The sequence below is a fragment of the Mesocricetus auratus genome, unplaced genomic scaffold, assembly GCF_017639785.1.
Source record: "Mesocricetus auratus isolate SY011 unplaced genomic scaffold, BCM_Maur_2.0 Super-Scaffold_100014, whole genome shotgun sequence".
Lineage (NCBI taxonomy): Eukaryota > Metazoa > Chordata > Mammalia > Rodentia > Cricetidae > Mesocricetus > Mesocricetus auratus.
The window spans coordinates 5,643,069-5,667,479 of record NW_024429197.1 but is presented as its reverse complement, the minus strand read 5'-3'; positions in this window follow the sequence as shown (position 1 = coordinate 5,667,479).

Here is a 24,411-nt window from a genome sequence, read left to right as displayed (position 1 = left end):
TAGGAAGGAAACAAAAGGTCTTGAACTTTGATTTAGAAATAGGTTCTTAAGCATGACTCCAGATGCACAGACTACAAAAGAGAAAATAGACAAAGGCAATTTCTTCCACATTAAAAATCTCAGGCATCGAAGGACACAAGAAATTAAGAAGCCCACAGAGTAAAGGTTTGCAGAACATATGTCTGACATCGTCTAAGGGCTGGGAATGTGGCCCAGCAGCGTGAAAAAAAGAACATCCATAAGGGTCTAGCATCCAAAACATGTGAAGGAATCTCAAGAGGGGTGAGGTGACACTTCCTGTAACGGGAGGTAGAGGCAGGAAGGCCAGAGGGTCAAGGTCATCCTCAGCTATGTAGGAAGTTTGATGCCAGCCTGGGCTACATGACTCCTAGCACCAACACAACAACATCATAAAGACAATAATAAAGAAACGACTAAGCAAACATTTCTCCAAAGACACACAAATGGCCCACAAACACTATTTGTTACAGTGACAAAAACAAGATAAGACAAGACAAAACAAAAATAATGAAAAGCCCCTGGGAAGTGCAAATGAAGACCAAGGTGGGACAAAGTACGGTCACACTGTGTATGTCATGGTCACACTGTGCATGTGTCACGGTCACACTGTGTCACAGTCCCACTGTGGGAGCCCACCTGTTGCTCATGGACAAGTAACCCAGAGCCTGGGACAGTTAAGGCTGCATTTCCTCAGATTATGAAAGTTTGGTTGCCATGTGACCCAGGAATGCCACTACTGGATTGACAATCGAGAGTTCACACAAGCGTTTAAAGAGTAATGCCACCACGCCAGGCATGTTGGTGGTACACACTTGTGATCCCAGCACTCAGGAGTTTGCGGAAAGAGGATCACAAGTTTCAGACCAGCCTGGGCTACATAGTGAGACTGTCTCAAAAATACAAACACAAGACAAAAACAAAAGGTTAAAAGTTTTTACCCCGGTGTACAGAGCAGCACTGCTCATAGTGGCCAAGGGGTAGAAACAGCTCAGATGTCCATAAAGTCATGAAATAGTAAAACTGGTACGCACACACACAGACACAGACACACACACACACAGGCACACACACACACACACCAATGTGCTATTCAGAATGAAGTACAGCATGTACTACAATACATTTCTGTTTATTTGTCCTGAGACAGGGTCTCAGGTAGCCCAAACTGGCCTCAAACTCATTCTGTAACTGAAGACAACCTTGAACTTCTGGTCCTCCTGCCTCTGCCTCCCAGATATTGGGATTACAGGTGTACACCAGAACTTCTGACTGGAAAGATCTTGAAAACGGTGCTAAAGGAAGGAAGTCAAACATTAAAAAAAAAAAAACCAACCCACACTATGTCTACTTACATGCAATGCTAGAAAGGACCTTAGGCCCAAAGAGAGAAAGTAGATTTATGGTTGCAGAGAGTAGAGAGCAGGTATAGGGAGTGTGACTCTTTAATGGGAACAGGGCACCTTTGGGAGAGATGAGATTGTTCTGAGGCAAATGCATTAGCACCCTTATAACAGGCCTGAGGGAGACCTTGGCTCCCTTCTGCCATTACAGACACAGAGAATATACCACCAGCAAGAAACAGGCCCTCACCAACACCAAAGTGATCTTTGTGCCTGGTTCAAGCCTTCTGTGATTTATAAATTACCTGGCCCAAGGTATTTTGTTAAGGCAGCAGGGGTTGCCTAAAATAATCGCCCACCAATGTAAGTGCCCTATAGGCACTGGACTGTATACTGTACAGTAGTTTAAAAGGTAAGTTTTAAATTAGGTGAGTTTTACCCCCAGAATGGATTTTGTTGTTGATGCTGTTTTATTCCAGACAGGATCTCATGTAGCCCAGTGTTCTTGTGGTGATATATTATTTATGATTTATTAAAGCTTGCCTGAGGATTCAGAAAGCAAAGTCAGCCACAAGCCATAGAAGCCAGGCACAAACCTCTAATCCCAGAAGCCAGAAGCTAGGAGGTGGTGGCACACACCTTTAATCCCAGGACTCAGGATTAAGAGGTAGATGGATCTCTTGTTAGTTCAAGGCCACACTGATTACATGAAATTGATCCAGAGAGAAACAGCTCACACAAAGATGATCTCAGCATTTGGCATCACATGCCTTTAATTCCAGCACTAGAGGGGTATAAAAAATAAGAGCAGGGTCTTCAGTAGTCAGTCTCAGGATTCTCTCCAGCTGAGGAGAGGCAGCAGTATAAAACTTGAAGAGCTTGTGAATCAGCCCTTTCAGCCTGAGCTAGAGGTGAGAGCTAGTGGCCAGCTGCTTTGCTTTTCTGATCTCCAACTTGAAACTTGAACCCCAATATCAGTCTCTGGGTCTTTTATTTTACATGCAACATGTTCTGAAGAGCCTGAAGAATAATCTATGACACCCATATTTTCAGCTTTGAATGAATGAGTTGTTAAGTATACAGCGAGTCAAAGTAAAAGAACAAGGAACAAAAGGGAGGGAGAAAATAAAATACAATCAAATTCAAAGCATCCAGCAGAAACTAACTGGGGAAACTGAGGCAAGTAACTGGAACCCCGAGTGAGCTTTCTGTCCATGGTGGAGATTCTGAATCTCTTTCCCTTTGCTAGAACTCGTTTATTTTTTAATTGATTTATTATGTATACAGTGTTCTGCCTGCATGTATAGCTGCATGCCAGAACAGGGCACCAGATCTCATTATGGATGTATGTGGGTGCTGGGAATTGAACTCAGGACCTTTGGAAGAGCAGTCAGTGCTCTTAATCACTGAGCTACCTCTCCATCCCCTGCTAGAACTCTTATACAATGGATAACCAACACTCACCTCTGATGGAAATGCCTCACATTCCAGCTGTTCTCAGTGCACAGTGTTCTCACTCTCAGACTGTTCTGCCCTCCCTGTCACAGAGTTGGGGAGCCTTGCCCCAAACAAGAAGTTTTGGAAGACCCAGAGACAAACATGCTTAGGTCTGAAATGGGGCAGGAGCAGCCCAGCTTCTCAAACAGCACAACAATTTACCAGCGTAATGTAAGTTACACTCCAGCTGGCTTCCAATTCTATGGGATGACTTTGGAATTATTTTCCTCACTGTGCAGCCCTGGTTGGTCTGGAAGTGGCTATGTAGATCTGCCTGCCTCTGTCTCGAGTGCTGGCATGAAAAGTATGTGGCACCTAGCCTGGCTGACTTACTATTGTGAGTCTCCATCTCCTGTGCCACCATTCCAGCTTTGTGCCCTGCTAGGGATGAAATCTGGGGCTTTGTACATACTAGGCAAGTACTCTACCAACTGAGCCACATACTGGCCTTGAATTCACTATGTAGCTAAGGGCAACCCTGAACTCCTGATCTTCCAGCACTTCACAAATGCTGAGGTTATAGGCATGTGCCACCACACTGACCTAGGATTTCATTCCCCCACCTCCCATCTCTTTTTTTAAAAAACTTATTTTATCTTAATTATGTATATGTGTATCTGTGTGTGGGTAGTTACACCTGAGTGCAGTACCTTCAGAAACCAGAGGAGGGCACAATATCATTTGGAGTCAGAGTTCTAGACAGTTGTGAGCCACTCAACATGGGTTCTTAGGAACCAAACCCAGATCCTCTGCAAGAGCAACAAATACTCTTAACCACTAAGCTATCTCACCAGTCCCAAGTATTATATTTCTTAAATGGGTAAGTTCCATGGGTTCCAAAATTCTTTTGATAGATCTGTTATAAGGAAGTCTTTCATTGTCACACTACTCCCAACACAGGAAGCATAAATTATGCAAAGATCAGTGGCTGAGGAGATGGCTCAGTGGTTAAGAGCACTGGCTGCTTTTGCAGAGGACCTGGGTTCAGTTCCCAGTACCCACACTGTGGTTCACAACCTGCTGTAACTCCTGTTCCAGAGGATCTGATTGTCTTCTCTGACCTCCACAGGAATTCAGCATACAGACATATGAAGTCAAAACATTCACACAATAAAAATAAAGATGTACATTTTTAAAGCTATGCAAAGATCTTTAGGGATAAAATTATTGAATGTGGTGGCAGTTGTCCATGCAGGAAAGTGTCCCTGTTCTAACTACAGAAACCCAAGCATTTGGAGTGGTGTATGAGACATCTGTCTACAACTCTTTTTCATGCGGTTTAAAAATCCTTGAGTTACACAGCTGTGCTGTCCAACAGAAAAGCCACTAGCCACAGGTAGTGATTTATGCATAAATTTAAATTAATTAAAAATAAATTCCACTAAAGATCCTGTTCCCCCATTAGTAGCCACACTTTAAGTGCCCCGTGGGTACAGTCCTGGGTCATGCAGGGGTAAGGCGCTCTCTCATACAGAACATTGGAGTAGCCGGCACTGGCGCATATAAATACAGAGAGCAAATGTGGTGATGGTGACGATGGCGGCAAATGACATGTCTTCAGGAAGTTCCTCTACGTACTGTGAGAGTCCAAGTGCTTTGGAAAGTTCCAGATTGCTGTCCAACAGTCTCTTCTACTTGTTCAGCCATCCTGTTGCCTTCTCTCTCTCTCTCTCTCTCTCTCTCTCTCTCTCTCTCTCTCTCTCTCGTTACATGTAGTTACATGTAGACATTATGGAGTTCAAGTTTTGTTTCAATGTTTCCTCTGAAGTAAGAAGTTTGACTTTGTGTTTCCTTACTTAGCTCTCCTGAACCACACACCTGTTTAAAAATCAAAAAGGCTGAGGGAAGACTGACTCCAGGATTCTAGAAGGCTCTTAGCACAGGATCAACACAAAGCAAACGACTTTTACTCTTTACATTTGTTTGTTTTAGAGGGGCCACAGAGCACTGTCAGAGGGCATCAGTGGGATTGGTTTCTTTTCCTCCACCATGTGGGTTCCACAGATGGAACCCAGGTTGTCAGGGTGGGCAGGGAGCTGTTCCATGCTTAGCCACCTCTCTGGCCCCCAAAGCAGGTGTTCAAAAACAGGAGGCATGGATGGACTCCAAGGTGTGACAGAGGGACTGGATGGACTGTGGAGTAAACCATTCTAGCTTCTTACATTGGTTAGTTCTCTTTCTAAACTAAGGTCACCCATCTTCTGGGGACCCCAATGACCATGGTGCTAGTCCAGGGCTTGCTTTGCTGGCAACCACAACAAAAAAGAGTTGAGGTGTGTGTGTGTGTGTGTGTGTGTGTGTGTGTGTGTGTGTGTGTGTGTTGGGTATATTCATGTTTGTGTGTATGCAGGTGCGTGTATACATATGTGCAGTTTCATGGAGAGGCCAGAGGTTGACTCCAAGTATCTTCTTTTTCTCCCCACTGTATATACTGAGGCAGACTCTCTCACTGGAACCCAGAGCCCTAGGATTCCGCCTTAGGGATCCTGAGGGCTGGGATTGCAGGCAGCCACCTTGCCCACTCTGTACTGGCTGGTTTTGTGTCAACTTGACACAAGCTGGAGTCATCAGAGAGGAAGGAGCCTCAGCTGAGGAAATGTCTCCATGAGATCCAGATGTAAGGCGTTTTCTCAATTAGTGATCATGGGGGAGGACAGAGGCCATGTAGGTTGGGGCATCCCTGGCCTAGTGGTCTTAGATTCTATAAGAAAGCAGGCTGAGAAACCATGGGGACCAAGCCAGTAAGCAGCACTCCTCCATGGCCTCTGCATCAGCTCCTGCCTCCAGGTTTCTGACCTGTTTGGGTTCCTGTCCTGACTTCCTTCAGTGATGAACTACAATGTGGAAATGTAAGCCAAATAAACCCTTTTTCCCTCCAACTAGTCCCTTACTTGCTTGTTGGTCATGATGCTTTGTCTCAGCAGTAGGAACCCTAAGACACACTCAGTATTTGTGTGGGACCTAGCAAGCTGAACTCCATCGGCATGCTTGTATGGTAAGTGTGTCAGCGACAGAGCCATCCCCTCAGCCTCCGTTGTAACTATTTAACAAAATTAGGTATCACACACACACACACACACACACACACACACACACACACACACTGGCACTAAGATGCTCTTTGGAGTGAGTCACTGGAGTGGTAGCTTTTCAGGGTCCTCATGTGACAGTTGTAAAACCCTAAGCTCAGGAAGCAGTGACTCCAAAGACACCAGAGAGGCCACAGCAGGCTGAGTGCCAATGCCAGGAGCCAGTCCGTTGAGACCTCAGGGCATTCATCTGTGTTTGTAGCATCAGCACAGGTGTGACATTTGCCTGTGGACAGCTTTGGAGAGGAACTCTGCATTACCTGCTCATTTGTAGAACAATGAGAGGGCATTTTCCTTCCTTCACTGACCTGCTCTAACACAGGCCTAGGGAAAGAAGAGGACAGATGTGTAGGGACTCCCTGAAGAGAGAGGGTTAGGGGACACTGGGCTGGGCTGGTCCTCCTCTTTAAGTTTTTTAGTTGCATTTTGTTCATTGTGTGTGTGTGAGAGAGAGAGTGTGTGTGTGTGAGAGAGAGAGAGTGTGTGTGTGTGAGAGAAAGAGAGAGAGAGAGAGTGTGTGTGTGTGTGTGTGTGTGTGTGTGTGAGAGAGAGAGAGAGAGAGAGAGAGAGAGAGAGAGAGAGAGAGGAGTCAGTCATTCTTTCCTTCTACTGTGTGGGTCCTGGGAATCAAACTCAGGTCCTCAGATTTGGCAGCAGTCACCTTTATCCACAGAGCCATCTCATCAGCCCCTGAACTGTCTCTTCAGACAGAGACAGGAAGATGGCTCAGGATCCTATCCAGGTACTTACTTGCTGTGTGAGCCAACGCAAGTCACTTTACCTCACTGAACCTTGCTTTTTCTCATCTGTTAAAATGGCCATCTCTTCTGATTGTCTAAAGTTCACAGGCTCAAGCTCAAGGTTCGTTTCCTCAGCTAGAAAATGAGCATAAAAATCCTCACTTTCTCCTGGCATGGAAACAAGGGTTAACAACAAAAATTTCTGGTACATAGTAAACACTTAGTTAACACTAGACAGAATGTGCCCATTAGGTTTTTTGTTTGTTTGTTTTTTCAATTACAGTATTATAATCCCTTACCTACAATATAAAACTCAGAAGTGGAAGGGAGCCTATGGTCTCAGGACCCTCAAGACCAAGTTCTCAGCACAAAGGAGATTTGTTTGCCCCAGAGGCAGGGAGGGCAGGGAATAAGAGACAGATATGGGAGAAGGGGAAGGGAACAAGGGACAGAGGATAGGGGTATTTGTTCCAAAGGGAAAAGGGGCTGCCCCTGGATAGAGAGAGACATGGTACATAGGAAAACTGCAGTTCATAAAGATACAAGGGGAAACCCCGTGTTAAGATGAGGTTTTAATTTTAATTGGCCATGTTATTTAGGTGAGCCAAAGGGGGCTTTTGATTGCTGGACACCAATACTTTGATAGCTGGACCTTGGTAGCCAGCCTCACTCAGAATGACCTTGAGAGCTCCCTTTAGGAGTGCAGTCTAAGGGTTTTTAGCAAGGCAGAGAGAATGGGGGAGAAGGGCCTGACAGAGTTATGCTGGCCACACTCAAGCTGGCCAGAGTCCCCTGAGGAAGGTTCTAAAAATGAAAGTGATTTATTTGCTTCTGTTGTGTGGCAGACTTTTCCTAGGGAGACCTCTATCTCTCTCCCTGTCTCTCTGTCTCTGTCTCTCTGTCTCTGTCTCTCCCTGTCTCTCTGTCTCTCCCTGTCTCTCTGTCTCATACACACACACACACACACACACACACACACACACACACACACACACACACACACACACACACACCCTACTCACCCAAGGAGCCCACAGCAGACCAAAGCACAGATACCACTAAAGTCCATCCTGGTGAATCTATGAGTTTTACTGGGGTTACTTGCAGGAATATGGGTGTGGGGTCACTTACAGGAACAGAAATGACTCAAAATCAGCTGCATCCCCAGGGCCACCCCAGCATGGCGACAGCTCACAAAGCTGGGAACCTGGAGCACAGTGCACATCTGCAGGCAGCTCCACAGGTTGGAGTCCTTTCCGGGGGCTCGGCTGGTCCCTGCTTCTTTGAAGCCCTTCAGCTGGTTCCTGCTTCTTGCTCCTTGGCTTGTCAGAGTCTTCTTGGCAGCCCAGCTCCTCTGAGATTGGCTCTCACAGTCTCCACTGCATATGTACTCTTGGTGAGGAGGCCCTAGTGAATCTGGTCAGCCTCAGGGACTTCCTGAAGCTATTTTGAGTTGTCTGCTTGGTGTTTAAAATAGAACTTCCCTGGAGGATGGAACACTACACTTTCCCTTTGAACAGCCTAGTGTTTCACTTTCTTGCAAACATCTTGTCCAAAATATCCCATCGTTTCACTTCCTGGCAACATCCTATGTCCTAAGACATTTCCCTCCAAGATGGAAGGCTTTAATTGCCGAGGAAACTACTATACAGAATCCCCCAAATTATTTCACTGAAAAACTTGACATAAGCTGATGCCAAGCTATTCAGTGTGTATCAGTCAGCTTTCCGTTACTATAACAAATGCCTGGAGGGAACCATCTTATAATGAGAAAACATCTGCACTGGCTCATGGTTTTAGAGGTTCCAGTCTATGACTGGTTGGCCCCCTTGCTTTGGTGAAGCAGGCATGTCCTGGCAGGAGCACATGGAAGACAATACCACTCACCTCATAGCCAGGAAGAGAGAGAGGAGGGAGGGAGAGAGAGAGAGACAGAGAGAGAAAGAGACAGACACAGAGACACAGAGGACACAGAGACACAGGGAGAGTCTAAAGTCCTACAACTCCCATCCAGGACACACACCCAATGACCTAAAGATCTCCTACTAGGCCCCACCTCAAAATCACTGCCATCACTCTAGAGCCAAATTAGAGACCACATATGCTGGCTAGTTTTATGTCAACCTGACACAAGCTAGAGTCTCAACTGAGAAAATGCTTCCATAATATCAGGCTGTAGGCAGGCCTGTAGGGCATTTTCTTAATTAGTGATTGATTGGGGAGGGCCCAGTCCACTGTGGGTGATACCATTCCTGAGTTGGTGGTCCTAGGAGCTACAAGAAAGCAGGCTGAGCAAGCCAGTAAGCAGCATCCCTCTATGGCCTCTGCATCAGCTCCTGCCTCCAGATCCTGCCCTGTTTGGGTTCCTGTCCTGACTTCCTTCAATGATGAACAGTGATGTGGAAGTGGAAGTGTTTCATCACAGCAGTAGTAACCCTGAGATACTACTCTTCTGCCCGTGATCTTTCTGTCCTTCGTCTGACTGTAAAAGCTTCCTGGGAGATGTCTGATTGGCTAGGACAAGGTGACTCAGCTATGCTGCAGCTACAAGGACTTTGCTTCTATAGCCCAAAGCAGTTATACCTGGTGCAATGGGACTTCTGAGAGATAGGTGCCTCTGGGAGAATGGGGGGGGTGCAGATGCCAACACAGCAGGAGCTAATGAGAACAAAGGCTGGGTGGCAGTGAGCTCCCACAAGCAGATGGTTCTCCTGTCGCCTGGCAGTGCTCAAGGTCGGAAGGAGGGCATGCAGGTAGAGGAGGGCATGGCTGGGGTTTGCTCGATAGAGGGCAATCACTGAATTAAGCACTTCGCTCTGTTTTAATTCTCACCACGGCAGGTGGCAGGGGCTGTCATTAACAGTGTGTTCAGGCAAGATATCTGAGGATCGGGAAATGAGGCTGCCAAGATCTGAAAGACAGTCTGTGAGACCTGACTGCCCACAGACTCCCGGCCCAGGACCCACACTGGACAGGACACGGATTCCATACTGAATGATCTTCTCCTGCCGGTGAATGGAAGCTGTGTGAGGGATCAGGATGGGAGGGATTCTAAGGCTCTCTGAGGTATAACGTCAGAGTTTGTTTCTGTGATCGTTAGTGACATCCTTAACAAATGTGACCTGAGAACTCCACATCTTTTCTTTCCTTAAAAAAAAGATTTATTTATTTTTAAACTACATAGATAGGTGTATATGAGTACAGGTTTTGGAAAGGCAGAGGAGTCCTCCTGGAGCTGGAGTTGTGGAGGTTGTGAGCTCCCTGACTTGCATGCTGGGAATCTAACTCAGGTCCTCTAAAAGAGCAGTGAGAGCTCCTAACCCGTGAGCAATCTCTCCATCCCTGCTTGATAGCTTTTCAAGTTAACATGAAGCTTCGACCAAAACAGTCATATATTAAACACACACACACACACACACACACACACACACCATTTTTACAAACTGCACTACTCAGACCATTTTTCAAAAGATAACCAGAAACACAGGCTGGAGAGATGACTCAGTGGTTAAGAGCACTAGCTGCTCTTGGCAGATGACCTAGGCTAGATTCTCAGAACCTATATGGCAGCTCACAACCATCTGTAACTCCAGCTTCAGAGGTTCCCCTGTGAGGGTGCTGCACACATGTGGCACAGACATACAAGCAGGCAAAACACCCATACATGTTTAAACATTACAGAGAGAGAGAGAGAGAGAGAGAGAGAGAGAGAAACTGGAAACTTCCTGGCTTCCTGAAAACTAATATTTTTTCTAAATATTTTTATTGCTTTATTTTGTACACATACGTGTAACTGGAGGTCAGGTCAGAGGGCAACTTACAGGAGTTGGTTCTTTCCTTCTACCATGTGGGTCTTAGGGGTTGAACTCAGGTCATCAGACTTGGTGGCAAATGCCTTAACCTACTCAGCCAAGTAAATAGCAACCAAGGAACCCAGCTGGGCATGGGAGTGCACGCCTCTAATCCCAGTCCTTGGGAGCTACTCTGCTCCCATCGCTGCTATCAGAGAGCACATTCTGTGTCCTACCACGGCTGTATCTGCTTTGATCACTTAATGGAGACACCATCTGGCAGGTTCTACAGAGCTACTCCTTTACCCTTGGTGTTTAAAACTATTCTGTGGAATGTTCTTGAAACTTCTGATCTCATGTTCTCATCCCAGCCTCAACATGTACCCCTGGTTTTCTTTTTTTTTTTTTTTTACTGTTTTTTATTGTCTCATCCCACCATTTTTTTAAAAAAAAGACTTATTTATTGACTGTGTGCACAGTGTTCACTGGTATATACGCCAGCTCTCATTATAGATGGTTGTGAGCCACCATGTGGTTGCTGGGAATTGAACTCAGGACCTCTGAAAGAGCAGCCAGTGCTCTTAACCTCTGAGCCATTTCTCCAACCTTCGTCCCACCATTTTGTTTTGTTTTGTTTTTCGAGACAGTGTTTCTCTGTGGCTTTGGAGGCTGTACTGGAACTAGCTCTTGTAGACCAGGCTGGTCTCGAACTCACAGAGATCGCCTGTCTCTGCCTCCCGAGTGCTGGGATTAAAGGTGTGTGCCACCATGGCCTGTCTCGTCCCACTATTTTAAAAAAGTTTTCTTTTTTATTGTGTGTATGGTAAATATATACATGTCCATGTGGGTGTGTGCATGTGTGTGGTGTGTGTGGAACTCAGAGATCAATGTTTCCTCAATAGGTTTTCACTCTAGTTTGTTTGTTCGAGGGAGGGTCTCTCACTGAACTGGGGCTCTCTAATTTGGCATGACTGGCTGGTGAGCCCTGAGCTTTTCCTACCTCTGCCTCCCTGGCTGTGGGGTTGCAGGTCTGCATGGCCATAACTGGCTCTTTACATGGCTACTGTAGATAAAGCTATGCTTCATGTTCACTCGGCACTTTACTGACTGAGCTGTCTCCCTGGCCCTGTGGTGTGGTCCTCTAAAATTATCTGACTATTCTATTGACTGTTCTAGTCGTACCCAGCTGCAACCGGGCTCCTGGCTTTCTATGCTATTCATTTGAACCCTTCATTATCCGTTCCGCCCCCAAATTCTCCCTTTGTTGACCAGTAAGAGTCCTTTCAAGTTGGGCATTTCCTTATAACATGGCCCCCATCATTTTCTTTTCATTGTTATATAGTATTTTAATTTATTTTTCAGAATTTATAATTGTACATGTGTATTCCAGTCATGTTCAACCTTCTTTTCACTTCTCCTGGACTCCCCACTCACATTCCTCTCCCAATTTCCTCTTTTTTCTTTTAAAGGCTTTATTCTTGTGTGTGTGCATACGTGTGTGTGTGTGTGTGTGTGTGTGTGTGTGTGTGTGTGTGTGTGTGTGTGTACCATGTGAATACAGGTGCCTACAGAGACCAGGAGACATTAGATATCCTAAATCTGGAGTCACAGATGGCTGTGAGCTGCCCTGCGTGGGTGCTGGGAACTGAACTCTGGTCCTTTGCAAGAGCAGTAAATGCTCTTAACTGCTAAGCCTTCTCTTCGTCCCCCTTCCTGCTTTCCTTCCTTTTGTTTTTTATTAACTCTCTGAGCGCAGTTAGTACTGTCCACGTATATCCAGGTGTGGCCATCTGCTGAAGCAGGGTCAACCTACCATGACTACTTGCTTATAGAAAACTGACTCTCCCTTCCCTACCCGACAGTAACTGCCAATCCCATCATTCCTTGAGCACTTTCTTGCTCTCTTATGAAAGAAGACCCAAGGTCACCTTCTACATTCTCTGTCCCCGTCTTGGGATCTCCCATTTGTTCAAGGAGACCAGGGGCGTTTTGTGGGGAACAGTACCCTGAAGCCAGGATCTGAGCATGTCACTGTGCGACCCTTCTCAATGGTGGGAACTAGGAAGCATAAATTGTATGCCACCAGCCTCTCAGGCCAGGCTTCCAGGCTCCCATACTGGAGTACCAACCCAACCCCCACCACCCAAATCCCTCTTCACAAATGCCTATCTGACAACTCTAGAACTAGATTTTTCTGGGAAAGGAGAGTAAAGGAGAAGGAAGAAGCTAGCTACGTCCTGGGTACTTCATTATTTTCTTTTCCTGTGTCTTCTAGTTAGTTGTGCTGACATGGAGAGTGCTTAGTTTGCAGGTGGGTCTTTGATACGGTAATTATTGTATCGGTTTCTCTGTGTGGGTAGCTACATAATCTGTAGGTAATGACCATTTTGCCGCTTATCTTCCCACCCTTACACTTCTTCAGAACATCAGCAAGAACCTGAGAGTAAAGTGAACCAGTAACTACAACATCAGGCATCCTTCAGCTGTCCCTAGTCTCCCTTAAAATATGTTCTGGTATCTGGACATAAGGTTGTATGCCTGCAACCCCAGCATTGAGAAAGGAGGGGGAGGGCTGGAAGTTCAAGGCTGGCATGGTCCACACAGGGAATTTCAGGCCAGCCAGGGCTAAGCAGTGAGACCCTATCGATAATAACAGCAATAGTAAAATTGGGTCACACAGTGCTATGTGCCTATAATACCAGTATTTGGGAGACCAAGGTGGGAGTTTAAGGTCAGCCTGGGCTGCATAACGAGACCCTCAAAAGAGAAAACCAAACAAACACAAGAAGACTTTCGAGCTGGGTGTAAAGCTCAGTGGTAGACAACATGCCTAGCATGTACAAGGCCCTGGATTTGACGCCAAATGCTTCAGAATTATGTGTTTTTCATGGGCTGGAGAGATGGCTCAGTGGTAAAGAACACTAGCTTTTCTTACAGAGGACCTGGGTTCAATCCCTAGCACCCACACAGTGGTTTATAGTCGCCTGTAACTCCATTTCCAGGGATCCCATTAAGCCTCAGGTACTGCACACACATGGTATATATATAATTTTTTAAGTATGTTTCCTTAAATTTATCATATTTTTCTTTTTTCCTTTTCTTTCTATCTTTGTTGTTTGCTTGTTTTTCACAACAGGGTCTCACTATTTAGTTCTGGCCTGGAACTTACTGTGAAGACCAGACTGGCCTCAAACACACAGAGATCCTCCTGCCTCTGCTTCCTGAGTGCTGTGATTAAAGGTGTGTACCACAATGTCTGACCTATAATCACACTTTAAAAAAATATTTTTAAAGTATGTGTGTGTGTGTGTGTGTGTATGTGTGTGTGTATGTGTATATGTGTACAATGTCCATGTGGAGGTCAGAGGAAAACTTGTGGGAGTCAGTTTTATTCCACCATGTTGGTCCCAGGAATTGATATCAGATCTCCAGCCTTGGTGGTAAACACCTTTATCTGCTTAACCATCTCACTGGCCTTAATAACTTAGAATTTTTAAGATTTAATTAGTTTATTATTTTATGTGTATAAGTGTTTTGACTGTGTGTATGTCTAGAAGAGGTCATTGGATCCCCTGGGACTGGAGTGACGATGGTCGCCAGTCACTGTGTGGGTGCTGGGAATTGAACTCAGGTCCTCTGTAAGGGCCGCCAGTGCTCTAACCACTTGGCCACATGTCCAGCCCAGAAATAACTTTTGATAAGTTTTTTTTCTATTCCTGGTTTTCTAAGGATTTTTGAAAATGCAAATGGTTGTGAGTTTCTGAAAAGCTTTCTTCTGTATGTGTGCCTGCCATGAGATGACCCTGAAGTTTTTCTCCCTTAGTCCACTGATTACATTGGAGCACTTAATGGCTGCACTTTCTGAAGGCTAAATTCTGCTCTCTTATCTGGGATAAGCCCCATCTGGTGAGAAAAATAAACACAGGATTGAGCTAACTGATACTTTGCCTAAGTTTCTCATCTTTGTGTTAGGGGTGAGAAGAGCCTATAATTGTGTCCTCTCTGTTTTCAATTTGAAAGTAAAGATTACCCTGTCGAATTAAAGATGTTAACTGCACTGTCTTTATTCTAAACCCCTTGCTTTAGAATTGAGATGTGGGATTTTATAAGATCCCAAGGATGTGTGGCAACATTTTCTGTCCTGAAAAGACTCCCCTTGGAGGTGTCACGAGCCTGGATTGTCCAGGCTGAGGGGGCTCTGGCCACAGCCTGGCCCCTCCATAAATGAAGCCCTGGGCACAATAATGCGGGGTGCTCTTCCAAACCTGGCAGAGAAGGCTTTGGGCCTAGGTCTTCTGAGATGACAGGGAGGGGCCACAAGGGACCAGAAGGGAGAAGGAAAGGGAAGAGGCTGCCTTGCTACACACTGCCAACTGTGACGGGCCCCTGTCCCCACCTCAGGGTCTCCCAGACTGCTCCAACTGTGACAGGCCCCTGTCCCCACCCCAGGGTCTCCCAGACTCCTCTGGCTCTCCCTCCTTTCCACACCCCTTCTCCTCTTCTGCTCCCCCTCCTCCCCTGATATTCCCTAATGCCAACTCTAACTTCTAGCCCATGTGGCCCTGAGGGCCTGCTTCATTCCCCCGCCCCTTCCTCCATCTTACCCTGGACTCTGTTGTCCCCTCAGTCATGGGACAGGTCTGCTCCCTTTCCCCCACTGCCTTCCCTTTTACCCAAGCAGGTTTTTTGCTTGTTGGTTGGTTGGTTTGTTTTTGGTGGTGGTGGTGGTGGTGGCGGTTTTTCAAGACTGGATTTCTCTGTGCTGCCCTGGCTGTCCTGGAACTTGTTCTGTAGACCAGACTGGCCTCAAACTCACAGAGCCCTGCCTCCCAAGTGCTGGGATTAACGTGTGTACCACCACTACAGGGCTTCAAGCAGTGAGTCTTAATCACATGTGGTGACTGGGCTGGACCTGGTTGCTTGCCACCCAATCTGAGTAGCCTGTCCCAGTCCTGCTCTGTTCCACTCACTGATTCCTGACCAACCAATGGGGGTGGTGGTGGGGGCTTCAGAACTGTCCCCAGCATTGCTTTTCTCTCTTGGGTACCACAACGGGACGCAGCTCTGGTCCTCCCTGGGTGTGTATCTGCTGCCCCCTGCTGGTCCGTTTGTTACAAACATCAGCAGATTTCCAGTTCACAGTTGATCACTAAGTCAGTCTTTCCAACATTGAACATCACCCTGACGGAGCCCTTGACAGCAAGACCAAACCAGATCCAGGAATCCACACAGCAACTGTAGGAAGTGGGTCTGAGGTAATAAGATAAAGTCACCCCACAAAGGGGTAAAACAAAACCCAGAACATTTAGGGGCCAGAGCCTGTGCCTGTAGACCTAGCTACTCAGGAATCTGAGGCAGGGGGAATCATTGAGCTAGGAGTTAGAGACCAGTCAGGCAATATATCAGAGAGAGAGGGAGAGAGAGAGAGAGAGAGGGAGAGAGAGAGAGAGACAGACAGAGACAGATAGAGAGACAGAGACAGAGACACAGAGAGACAGAGACAGAGACAGAGACAGAGACAGAGAGTTAGCCCAGCTTTGCCTGAGCTTCTGAACTGCCCCCAGCTCCTCAGAATCTCAAACCTTCCACTCTCCCAGAGCTCCACTCCCAAGCACAGCTTGCCTGGTCTTCTCTATGCTCGTTGGGTCGCTCTAAGACTATCCACGTAGTATTCAAGACTCTCTGCACTGGCATCCTGCCTCAATCTCCCTTCCTACGATGTGTGTGGTGGCGAACCCACCTATAACCCCAGCACTTGGGAGGTGGAGGCAGGAGGATAGACGTTTAAGATCATCTTTAAATTGAAGGTCAGCTTCCACAGCCCATCCATCCAACTAGTCATCCCCCATACCCTCCCCTACACACAGTCTACTCCATTCCCAACCCAAACCCCCCAGGGAGTCTGAAGAAGGAAGAGGAGGAGGAGGAAAGGAAAAGCCTCCCTTAGCCTGGCCCAAACTTGAACTGCTCGTCTGTTTCCTTAGGAAGAAAATCCTTGTGAGAAGCAGGGCAGGGAATATAGCTCGTGCTGTGGTTCTGTTGGCAGACGCTTGCCTAGTGTACACACATCCCAGAACTGCATAAGCCCGCCATGTCCCTGTGCATTGTAACCCTTAACACTCTGGAAACTGAAGCCAGGTGATCAGAGGTTCAAGATCATCCTCATAGGGAAGTCAGCGCCAGCCTGGGTTACATGAGACCCTGTCAAATAAAGAGGGGAGGGGAAAAAAGGAGGTCCTGGGAATGTAGCTCAATGGCAGAGTGCTGGCCCTAGGTTTGGTATCTAATGCCACACCCAAAAAAAAAATCAACGGAAAACAAAAAGAAACAACAATAACAAAAAACCCTGCTTCTCTGATCCCAAACGATGGGAGGCTGCGGAAGGAGGATCAGGATGACTTTATAGGTACCGGCAGCTCCCGCGTTCATGCCACCGCTGCGGGGTGCCTCCTTCGCAGGAGGTATGCTACTGGCTTATAACAAAGAGAAGTCCTGCAACACTCCAGGTGGTATAGCCCACCTGTCAATCATGCCTTACTCTAGCTCAGCCTTCCCTCTGGTCCCAAGTGCGACATCCAGCTGCCTACATCTGTCTCCACGTGGGCACCTTAAATACACCCCCCCAGCTTGTCAGCTCAGATCTCCCCAGATGGACTGTCTAAATCACCACTCCATCCATGAACCCAGTACTCATCAGGAAGAGCTCCCTCTGCCTGGCCCTTACCCATTCATCCCTTGACCCGCCCACTCATCTCAGCATCTCCCCCCAGTCTCCACTGTACATTGGCCATAGCCGTGTGGTGGTTTGAAAAGGAATGACCCTCATAGACTTGTGTGTTTGAATGCTTGACCCATAGGGAGTGGCAATATTAGGGGGGTGGCCTTTGGAATGTGGGTGTGACCTTGTTGTGGGAAGTGTGTCACTGTGGGGGCAGGCTTTAAGTAAGGTCTTATATGCTCAAGCTATGCCCAGTGTGGCAGTTTCTCCCTGATGCCTGCAGATCAAAGTGTAGAACCCCCAGCTCCCTCTCTAGCACCATGCCTGCCTGCATGCTGCCATGCTTCCCGCCATAATAATGGGCTGTTGCAGGGGTCATGGTGTCTTTTCACAGCAATAGAAACCCCAAGACAGCAGCCTAGGCTTTTTCCCAAAGCCGCCCCACATTCAGTATGTACACCACATGGCAGCAGATTGGTATATTTGATTGTGATGTCATTCTATTTGAAACACAGGTGGCATCCATTTTTCTTTGGGCCAAAGTCAAAATTCCAAGAGTAGCCTTCAAGGCCCACGCTCTGGCCCCTGCTGCTTCTCCCAACTCTTGGGCACTCCAGCACCATGACCAGATCCACGGCCTCCTTATGGCCTGAAGATAGGACCAACCTCCTCTCCCTTCACCCAGTTAGCTTCCAACTGTCCATCAGAGCTCACCTCAAGGACTGCCTTCTCAGAATGGCCCTTCATGATGCTCTTGAGGATAGGTCAAGTATTGTGACAACCCTTCTTAAGGAGCTGTGTCCTTTCTTCCAACACAATTCACCTTGCAATCCCCTCACTCACTAGATGATGACCAACACATTCCCAGACTTGCCCCCCCCCCGTGGGCAAGCATCAACGCTTTCCCAGGAGCTCGTGGGACCTCAGGGGACCTAGCTAGCATGGCAGAAGCCTTTCCATCTGACCTCAGAGTGAGTCACTAACAAGAAGAAGTAGGGCTGGAGAGATGGCCTGGTGGTTAAGAGCACTGGCTGTTCCCACGTGGTATCCCACAACTGTCTGTGACTCTGTTCCAGATAAGCCAATGCTTTAGTCTCTAGCACATCCATGCACAAAACATATACATACAAATAAAATAAGAATAAATCTTAAAAAACTATAACAGGCCAGTCAGATGGCTCAGCAGGTAGAGATGTGTGCCACCAAGCCTGAGGTGGATGCCAGGGACCCACATGGTGGGCGGAGAGAATCAACTCCACAAGTTATCCTCTGACTTCCACTTGTAGAGGCTTTGGCACTCACAAACACAGTAAATAAACTCATGTACATAAATAAATGTTAGCCGGGAGGTGGTGGCACACACCTTTAATCCCAGCACTCAGGAGGCAGAAGCAGGCAGATCTCTGTGAGTTCCAGGCCAACCTGATCTACAGGGCAAGTTCTAGGACAGCCTCCAAAGGCACACAGAGAAGCCCTGTCCTGAAAAGCAAACAAAACAAAACAAAAAAGTATACAGGGGCTGAGGAGCTGATGACTGTCCCACAAGCGTGAGAACCTGAGTTTGATCCTCCTGAACCCACATGTACAAACATGTACAAACCTGGACATGGTGGCACATGCTTGTAATTCCAGCCCTGTGGAGGCAGATCCAGGCAGATCCCTGGGGCTTACTAGCCAAACAGCCTAGCCTATTTGATGACTTCAAGACCAGAGAGAGACCCTATCTCAAAATGAAGATGGACATTGTCTGGGAAATGATTTGCTACCCAAACATCAGGACCTGAGTTCAAATCCCCTGGTACCCATATAAAATTGGAGGCAGGGCTGGAGAGATGGCTCAGAGGTTAAGAGCACTGACCGCTCTTCCAGAGGTCCTGAGTTCAATTCCCAGCAACCACATGGTGGCTCACAACCATCTGTAATGAGATCTGGTGCCCTCTTCTGGCCTGGAGGCATATATGCAGACAGAACACTGTATACATAATAAATAAATAAATCTTTATTTAAAAAAAGAATTGGAGGCAGTCATACATGTGCCTATAACTCCAATGCTATGGAGAGGAAAAATGAGGGTGTCTGGGACTTGCTGGCCACCAGCCTAGCACCAGATCCAGTGGGAGACACTGTTGTAAGGGAATAAGGGATAGAATGACAGAGTAGGACACCTGACGTCCTTCTCTGACCCCTAGCGTCTACATGCAAGCATACATGCACACACACACACACAGAGAGAGAGAGAGAGAGAGAGAGAGAGAGAGAGAGAGAGAGAGAGAGAGAGAGAGAGAAAATATCTAAGTCATCCATCTTTTTCCTGGAAGAGCATTTTGTCCTTCTTTCTTTCTTTCTTTCTTTTTTTCTTCCTTCCCTCCTTTCCCCCTCTCTCCCTCCCCCTCTCTATCCTTCCTTCCCTTCCTCTCTCCCTCCCTCTCTCTCTATTTCTTCTTCCCTCCCTCCCTTCCTTCCTTTCCTTCTTGGAGATAGGGCCTCACTGTGTAGCCCTGACTGTCCTGGACTCTGCAGATGGGTCTGCCGCTGCCTCCAGAGTGCCAGGATTAAAGGTGTGCACCACCATGCCCAGCTTTTTTCTTTCCTTTTTTCAGTACTGCGGACTGAACCTAGAGCTCCACTTACAGTAGGCAAGAGCTATGTCTGCAACCCCCCTCACCTCTGCCCCGCCCCCTTCTTCAATTTTCACTTCAAGCACTGGGTTGCCCAGGATTGCCCTCTTCTTCCTCTCTCACCCTGGCCGATCTCAACCTCCAAGTACTGAACATTGCAGGCCAGAGTCATGGGTCCAGCTGCCATTCTTCCCTTATCACAAAAGCAATGGGCGATTGTTGTAGAACAGCAACGAGGAAACACAAGCTCGAGGAGGAACGCACAGTCCTGTGTGCACGCTGTTTTGCAAACTGCTTTTCACAAGTCAGCATCTATGCTTCTGTCGTCCTGCTTGATAACCTGTTGTCTGAAAGCAGCAGTTTTGTATGTGATAATCATGGTAGATGGGTACACATGTGTGTGGGGATGTATGTACATGTGCATGCATATGGAGGTCAGAGGACCCTCTCAGGAGCAAGAAGGAATCCACTATTTTTTTTTTTTTTGGTTTTTACAAGACCGGGTTTCTCTGTATTGTTTTAGAGGCTGTCGGTCCAGCCAGGCCTCGAACTCACAGAGATCCGCCTGTCTCTGCCTCCCCAGCACTGGGATTACAAGGGTGGACCTCCATGCCTCCACACTCTGCTCTCTCTCTCTCTCTCTCTCTCTCTCTCTCTCTCTCTCTCTCTCTCTCTCTCTCTCTCTCTCCTCCCTCTCCCTTCCTTCCTTCTTAATCTTTGAGACAAGGTATTTCTATTCAGCCCTGGGTTGTTTTTTTTTTTTAACTTTTATGTGAACTTTTGGGATCAAACTCAGTTCCTCATCCTTACAAGGCAAGTTCTTTACTGACTTAACTATCTCCCAGCCACACACACACACACACACACACACACACACACACACACACACGTCTGTCTGTCTGTCTGTCTGTCTGTCATATCTGCTTTTGGGTGGAGAGGCCACAGAGGAGTATGCAGAAGTTTTCCCACCTCCTCAGCTTTCTAACGTTCTAATGTCCTTGACACAAATGCCCGTCCCCTTAAACCATTCCCAGGGGCCACTTCAGCTCACCACCAGAGGGCAGCCGCGGTCCACGCCAGCCGCCTCCTCCTGCAGCCCAGTTTGAGTTTCTGCCTGGACTTAGACTTCGTAGGGATGAAGAGTGGAAGCCCGGAGGAAGAAGAGACCAGTTGGTGACTATGGCTCCCCAAGTGGGGTATCTCGGTTGTTTTTTAGTTTGTTTTTGGAGACAGGGTCTCACTGTATAGACTAGACTGGCCTGAAGCTTGCCCTACACACCAGGCTATACTTGAACTCACAGAGGCCCCCCTGCCACTGCTGTGATTAAAAGTGTGCACCCCCCACCCTCCAGGATATCTTAAGGAGTTGGTTCTGCCCAGCCCTGGCTTTCTCCCTCTTCTTATTCATTCATTCATTCATTCAACAAACTTCAGTGTTTTATTTGTTTAGTAGGGAGAGCTTGAGACAAGGTCTCATTTAGCCCAGGCTGGCCTCAAACTATGTAGTAAAAGATAATTTTGAATGCCAGAGGCTTCTGCCTCCACCTGCAAAGTGAAGAGATTAGAGACATACACCACCAAATCTGGATTCACCTGTAATTTAAAGCAAACAACACAATGAATCTAGTGTGCTTGAGATGCCATTGCCATAACTGAGTTCTGGAACCTTCTCCCTGGAGACACCTTGGGCCCCTAGCAGCCGCTCCCAGGCCTCTACCTGCTCTCTGTTCTCCCTCTTCTGCCCGAGGCCACCCCCATCTCTATAGATGTGCCTATTATTGGAGACGATTCAAACTTTTTATTACATTTTAACTTACCTGGGGGCCACAACATGCGTGTCCCAGTCAGAGAACAACCTGTGAGAGCCACCTCTACGTCCACCATGTGGGTCCCAGGAACCAAACTCAGGCTGTCAAGCTGGGCAGCAAGCACCTGAGTGCTGAGCCATCTCGCTGACCACATCTTACATAAATTCATTCTACAGCAGTGGTTCTCAACCTTCCTGATGCTGCAACCCTTTAATACAGTTCCTCATGTTATGGTGACCCCCCAACCATAAAATTATTTTTGCTACTACTTCATAGCTACAATTTTGCTATGATTATGAATTGTAATGTAAATATTTTTGGAGATAGAGCTTTGTCAAAGGGGTCATGATCCACAGGTTGAGAACCACTGCTATAGAGATGGTGCTCATTTGGTTCATTTCACTTAACATAACATGTCAAGGGCTGTCTATGTTGTAACTTGGGTCACTACTTCATGTCTTTTCATGGCTGAGTGATATTTCATTTGACGCACAGACCATCTCTTCACTATCTATTAATCTGGGATGGACATTTGGCTTTTTCCATCTGGGGGCTATTGTAAATAAGACTGTTTATGGGTGTGTCTGTCTGTGTACACCTTCTAAAGATTACAGGCGGGGCTGGAGAGATGGCTCAGAGGATAAGAGCACTACCAGCTCTTCCAGAGGTCCTGAGTACAATTCCCAGCAACCACATGGTGGCTCACAACCATTTGTAATGGGATCTGGTGCCCTCTGCTGACCTGTGGGCATACAGACTTATGCTATATACATAATTAATTAATTAAAAAGATTACAGGCATCACCCAGAGGGGCTGGAAACTGACATCCACACAAACACCACACACAAGTTGTTGGAAAGCAGGATCCTTCAAGTCAAACAGACACCATCTTCAGGAGTTCAACCATGCCTGTTTGCAATAAGTAGATCATCACAGCTAAGTTTATTGGCTGTGGATGGTCCCTATAGAGGAGAGTGTGGGGAGGACCGATGGACCCTCACCTGGATATCCAGTCACTCCTTTCATCCAGTTGTGTGATAATCCTGCCCTAATTGCTCAGGTCTCAGGGAGGAGCTAAAATACACAGTTGGGGAAGACTCGGGGGATAAGAGGCTCCATCTACCCAGCCGTGCTGGGGCCACCATCATGGTGTAGACCTTCCCATCTGCTTTAGGGTCACCCTCACTTCCGCCAGTAATCCCTCATCATGTTCCATACGCAAGCCTAACAAACTCACTGCCTGCCCTCTCCCCACCCTGCCCCCGGAGTGAGCTTTGGTGGATTCTAGCTTTGGTTTGTCATTAAGACCTTCTGTGAACAGGATAGACACTAGTCCCTGGCAGGTAAAAGATTCTTTTTTCTTTTCAAGACAGGGTTTCTATGTGTAATTTGGGCTGTCCTGGAACTCAGAGCTGTACACCAGGCTGGCCTCAAACTCACTGAGATCCACCTGCCTCTGCCTCCCCAGTGCTGGGATTACAGGAGTGCCCCACCACCTCCCAGTTCAGAAGATTCTTCAAATATAGGTATTTACAGAAACTGTGTGCCAAAGTGGCAAAGCTTAAACACAGCCTGGATGGTCCCCAGCCCACCAGTGATGGAGAGACATAACTACAACCCATCCAGACAACGGAATGTTCTGCACACTGAAAACATACAACATATCAGGGCTGGGGGGTGTAGTTCAGTCAGTAGCATCCTCACCAGCGTGAGCAAGGTCCTATGTTCAGTCCCCAACACCACATAAACCTGACAGGCACACCTCCAATCCCAGCACTCAGGAGGCAGAGGCAGGAAGGAGGATTAGGAGTTCAAATCATCCTCAATTACATAGCAAGTGTAAGGCCAGCCTGGTCTACATGAGACCCTGACTCTAATATAAAATAAGACATGAAGAAACCATAAGCGTGTATAATTAAGTGGGAAAGGATTCTGAATTAGTTCCTTACAGTATGATTCTTTACACACACACAGAGGAGATTCAAGTTCAAGGGTCTCACAATGTAGCCCTAAATGGCCTGGAACTCACTATGTAGACTAGACTTGAACTCATAGTGACCCTTCTGCCTGCGAGTGCTGGGATTAATGTGTACCATCTCACCCACCATTACTGTTCATTTTCTTTCTCTCTTTCCTTCCTTTCTTTCTTTTTTGAGGCAGAGTTTCTCTGTGGAGCCCTGGCTGTCCTGAAACTGTCTCTGTAAACCAGATTGGCCTTAAAACTCAGAGATCTGCCTGCCTTTGCCTCTCCAGTGCTAGGACTAAAGGCTTATGCCACCATCTGGCTGTGTTACTGTTTCTTGAAATAGGGTTTCGTGTAGCCCAGGCTGGCTTTGAAGTCTCTGGACTCCTGACCCTGCTGCCTCCACCTCTGACATGCTGTGATGCTTCTGCTTTCCCTTTGGGGGATGATCCGGTTTACCTGCTCTTCCCTGTCTGGGCTGGGTGAGAGCATGGGCTTGCCCAGCGGTCCCCCCTGCTGCGCGTGCGCATGTGTCCTCTCCGGAGCTGCACGTGTCCATCCGCTCCTGCTTATGCTGCTCTGCTTTTGCTGTCCCTGGTGTTGTAATTTAAAAAGCATGTGCGAGAGAAAAACACCATGTGACAGAACTCACGCGGAGGGTTTTTTATTATTATTATTAGGGGAAAGAGACTGGGAAAAGGAGGGAGGGGAGGGGAAGACTGGCCTCTGGGGACAGAAACAGCAGAAGAGAAAAGAGAGGCAGAAAAGTAGGGGGGGACAGAGAGACAGGCAGAGAACGAGAGAGAGAGAGAGAGAGAGAGAGAG